Source organism: Sapajus apella, unplaced genomic scaffold (assembly GCF_009761245.1).
Source record: "Sapajus apella isolate SASKATOON/1434 unplaced genomic scaffold, GSC_monkey_1.0 scaffold103, whole genome shotgun sequence".
Classification (NCBI taxonomy): Eukaryota; Metazoa; Chordata; class Mammalia; order Primates; family Cebidae; genus Sapajus; species Sapajus apella.
Window position 1 is genome coordinate 4,185,025 of NW_022437043.1, and position 5,415 is coordinate 4,190,439.

The following is a 5,415-nucleotide window of genomic DNA, read 5'->3' on the forward strand; positions in this document are numbered from 1 at the left end:
TTCGCCATGTTGGCCAGGATGGTCTCCATCTCTTGACCTCATGATCTACCAGCCTTGGCCTCCCAAAGTGCTGGGATTACAGGCATGAGCCACTGTGCTCGGCCTGGAAATAGTTTGTTATTTATTTTATTTTTTAAAAAAGGTTTTGGCCAAGCTCGGTGGCTCACAACTGTAATCCCCAGCACTTTGGGAGGCAGAGGCAGGCCGTTTACCTGAAGTAAGAAGTTCAAGACCAGCTTGGCCAACATGTCAAAACCCCGTCTCTACTAAAAACACAAAAATTAGCCAGGCATGGTGGTGCATGCCTGTAATCCCAGCTACTCGGGAAGCTGAGGCAAGAGAATTGCTTGAACTCAGGAGGTAGAGGCTGCAGTGAGCCAAAATTGCACCACTGCACTCCAACCTGGCTGACAGAGTGAGACTCTGTCTCAAAAAAAATAAATAAATAAACATAAATTATGGAGATGGGAGTCTTGGTTTGTTGCCCAGGCTGGTCTTGAACTCTTGGCCTCAAGCAATCCTCTTACCTTGGCCTTCCAAAGTGCTAGATTACAGGTGTGAGCCACCACATCTGGCCTGAAAATATTTTTTACAGGGCAGTGTATTATTATGACTATCATGTAGACAGAGTCTCACTGTGTTGCCCAGGCTGGAGTGCTGTGGGGCAATCTCGGCTCATTGCAACCTCCGCCTCCAGGGTCCAAGTGATTTTTCAGTCTCAGCCTCCCGAGTAGCTGGGACTACAGGTGCACGCTGCCATGCTTGGCTAAATTTTTTTGTATTTTAGTAGAGATGAGGTTTCACCACATTGCCCAGGCTGTTCTCAAACTCCTGAGCTCAGGCAATCTACCCTCCTTGGCCACCCAAAGTACTAGGATTATAGGCCTGAGCCATCACGCCAGGCCATGGCAGTGTATTATTTTTATTTATTTATTTGTTTATTTAGAGACGGAGTCTCTCTCTGTTGCCAGGCTGGAGTGCAGGGGCGCAATCTTGGCTCACTGCAACCTCTGCCTCCTGGGTTCAAGTGATTCTCTTGCCTCAGCCTCCTCAGAAGCTGGGACTACAGTTGTGCGCCACCACACCCAGCTAATTTTTGTATTTTTAGTAGAGATAGGGTTTCACCATGTTGGCCAGGATGGTCTTGATCTCTTGACCTTGTGATCCGCCTGCCTTGGCCTCCCAAAGTGCTGGGATTACAGGTGTGAGCCACCACACCTGGCCAACAGTGTATTATTTTTAAGGGCAGTATAAGAGTTGGGAAAAAAGGCTGGGTATGGTGGTCATGCCTGTAATCCCAGCTCTTTGGCAGGCCAAGGAGGAAGGATACCTTGAAGCCAAGAGTTTGAGACCAGCCTAGGCAACATAGTGAGACCCCACCCCCACTGCCAAAAATGAGAAAATTAGCTGGGCATAGTGGTGTGTACCTGTAGTCCAAGCTTTTTACGAGACTGAGGTGGGAGGAACCCCTGAGCCCAGGAGTTCGAGGCAGCAGTGAGCTGTGTTCACGCCACTGCACTCCAGCCTGGGTGATGGAGTAAGACTCTGTCTCAAAAAAAAAAGAAAAAAATTACATAAAACTTACATTGCCTGAAGTCTTAGAGCTTTACTGAGACTCTGGAGTCATATCTAAATTATGAGTGGGGAGTCAACTTAGAGATATTGCCCTGAAAAGGTGAGAAAGGGAGAAGGTCTTTTTTTTTTAATTGCATTTTAGGTTTTGGGGTACATGTGAAGAACATGCAAGATTGTTGCATAGGTGCACACGTGGCAGCGTGATTTGCTGCCTTCCTCCCCATCACCTATATCTGGCATTTCTCCCCATGCTATCTCTCCCCAACTCCCACCCCCCGCTGTCCCTCCCCTATTTCCCCCCAACAGACCCCACTGTGTGATGTTCCCCTCCCTGTGTCCATGTGTTCTCATTGTTCAACACCCGCCTATGAGTGAGAACATGCAGTGTTTGATTTTCTGTTCTTGTGTCAGTTTGCTGAGAATAATGGTTTCCAGGTTCATCCATGTCCCTGCAAAGGACACAAACTCATCGTTTTTGATGGCTGCATAATATTCCATGGTGTATATGTGCCACATTTTCCCTGTCCAGTCTGTCATTGACTGGAGAAGGTCTTTAATAAATGTTACCATGGAAATGTCATTATAAGCCAGCACAATGACTCACACCTGTAATCCCAGCACTTTGGGATCAAGGTGTGAAGATCACTTGAGGTCAGGAGTTCGAGACCAGCCTGGACAACATGATGAAATGCTGTCTCTACTAAAAATATATAAACAACAACAAGATTAGCCAGGTGTGGTGGCGCATGCCTGTAATCCCAGCTACTCAGGAGGCTGGGGTACAAGAATCCCTTGAACCCAGGAGGCAGAGGCTGCAGTGAGCCAAGATCATGCCACTGTACCCCATCCTGGGTGACACAGCAAGACTCTGTCTCAAAAAGAAATAAATAAAATAAAATAAATATCATCATAGATTTGGTTTTTTCAGGTGGAGGGGGCAGGTAGATCAGCCCATGCTTCGTCAGGTGAACTTCTTGTTCTTGCCATAGGAATCTAGTGATGGGAATGTATTATTATTTTTTTTTTTTTTGAGATGGAGTATTGCTCTGTTGCCCAGGCTGGAGTGCAACGGCATGATCTCGGCTCACTGCAACCTCCGCCTCCCGGGTTCAAGCGATTCTCCTACCTCAGCCTCCTGAGTAGCTGGGATTACAGGAGCATTGCCACCACGCCCAGCTAATTTTTGTATTTTTAGTGGAGACAGGGTTTCACCATGTTGGTCAGGCTGGTCTTGAACTCCTGACCTTGTGATCCACCTGCCTTGGCCTCCCAAAGGGCTGGGATTACAGGCGAAAGCCACTACAGGCCAGGGAATGTTAAATTTTTTTCATAAACACATGTCAATCCTACCAGGGGGAAAACAGAGGCTAATAGGCTGAATTGGTATAAAACATCTCAAGAAATTCTGTCAAATCCTAATAAAATAAGAGCAATTGTTAATCAAATTTAATAACACAAAACATTTTAATCCCTGGTCAATTGTTTCATAGTGATTTTGAGCACTTACTCAGTACTCTGCTTTAGCATACGTTGTTTCTTTTAATCCTCATAACGATCCTATCAAAGCACCATACTATCATCAGCAGCGCCATCCTTATTTTATTTTATTTTTGAGACAGGGTCTTACTTGTTGCCCAGGCTGGAGTGAAGTGGTGAGATCACAGCTCACTGCAGCCTCAACTTCCCAGGCTCAAGTGATCTTCCCACCTCAGCCTCCCAAGTACCTGGGACCACGGGCACATGCCACCACGTCTAGCTAATTTTTAAATTTTTTGTAGAGATGGGATGTTATTATGTTGCCCAGGCTGGTCTTGCACTCCTGGGCTCAAGCGATCCTCCTGTCTCCGCCTCCCAAACTGCCAGGATTACAGGCATGAGCCGTCATGCCTGGCCTAAATTATTTTAAATATTTAATAGCTTTTTGCATTTCCATCACTGAGAATTGTTTGTTCATGTCCTTTGCACCATTCCCAGCCATTATCCCCATTTTACATAGGAGGAAAGTGAAGTTCAAGAATTTTTTTTTTTTTTTTTTTTTGACAGAGTCTTGCTTTGTCGCCACGCTAGAGTGCAGCAGTGCGATCTTGGCTCACTGCAACCTCCGTCTCCTGGATTCAAGTGATTCTTCTGCCTCAGCCTCCTGAGTAGCTGGGACTACAGGTGCATGCCACCACACCCAGCTAATTTTTGTATTGTTAGTAGAGATGGGGTTTCACTATGTTGGCCAGGGTGATCTGGATCTCCTGACCTCGTGATCCACCCACCTCAGCCTCCCAAAGTGCTGGGATTACAGGCATGAGCCACCATACCTGGTCTCAGGAATCTTAACTTGGCTGTAGTCACAAGGTTTCTGGGGTTCAAGCCACTGCAATCTGACCTCAGAGCTCATGCTCAAACACTGTACTGTTTTGCCTTCTGTGGCCCCCATGTTTGCTTACAAAACTATAAAGGAACTTTAAAAGTTCACTCTAATACAATTTCTACCTGTGCACTTCACTTTGGAGTAAGTGTATATGTGGTGACACTGTTGGTTATCTACCCAGCATCCATCCCTTATCCTGAAATACACCAAAAACATCACAAACAAACAGAAACCGGGAATCAAAAACCAAAACACCCTCAAACTGCACCAATGCTTCATACTTTGACCAAAAAAAAATATCCTAGGCAGAAGTGTAAAATGCAAAATCAAATGACGGGAAAATGCAGAACAAACAGCATTCTTATTAATATGCAAAATATATATATTACTGAACTAGTAACAGGTGACGTTCTCACCTGTTACTTTGGAACCACAGAGCCGATTTGTTAAATCTAGTCCATGCCAGCTTCCAAAAGCCAAAATTTTAGTTAGTTTCATTCTTTGATGCCTAATCAAAATTTTCTACAAGATCTGGAGCATCATCCTCCTCATCATCAATGTCTTCCGGTTTTGGTGTTTTGCTGTCCAAGACTTGCCGTGGGAACTGTTCAGCTAACTTCCTAATGCTTGTTAAGCTGTCAGCACCGAGCTGACGTAATATTCCAGGAAGCATTTCTGTGATTGGTTTGGCTTCTGCATGACCAGTAATTGCAAAGCAGAAAAGGAAGCTTGGGCTTCGGGATTGTTGAAATGAATAACTGTCCCATCATCTTTAATCATGTTCACCTCTTCAATACCAGCTGTATTATTCACAGCCAGTTTTTTTAGAGAACTCTGAAGCTTTTTGTCATCAGCTGTAGCTGTTCTGTATACCACCTTCTTCTTTCTGAGAGCTGTACCCTTACCCACTATCCAGATCTGAGCCTGAAGTTTGGCTAACTTTTCTTGATTCATGCTGTTGGTAAATCTGAAGCAAAGAGGGTCCTCCAACACCAGCATATGACAAGAGCAAGATGGCTGCCTCCTGTCCCCCTTTCTTAAATCCTCACCTCTTTGTCTCTATGTCTATCTGTCTTTCTCACTCTCGTTGTCTCTCTCTTTCACACACACAAATACGTGGGCACACACACAGCTGTCAACATAAGATTGCACCTAGCACCAACCATCCCAAGAAAGAGCTGAAAAATCAAACCTATTCCACCCATTCTAACTGCGAGCTTTGCAATGGTTACAGATAAAGAAAACTGCAACCTGGGACAAGACCAAAGTCATGTGCTCCCCTCTTCTCCCTACTGATGACGACTCCAATTCTGCTTTGGCTCAGGAAGTTACCTACTTTTGAGGTGCTCCCTGATGCCCATTGGCTGTATAAAGCTTTTAATCTCTATTTGAATCATTTTCATTTATTTCTTTGCCACTATCCACTTGTCCCAACATACTGTATTAAATATTCCATCCAGTAGTATTCCAAAGAAGGT

The 5,415-nt window shown here is 44.9% G+C and overlaps 1 pseudogene; it reads right to left on the bottom strand.

Annotated features, from left to right (window-relative positions):
- Nucleotides 1–4,421: 4,421 nt before the first annotated feature.
- Nucleotides 4,422–4,952, bottom strand: LOC116536685 (annotated as a pseudogene).
- Nucleotides 4,953–5,415: the final 463 nt, after the last annotated feature.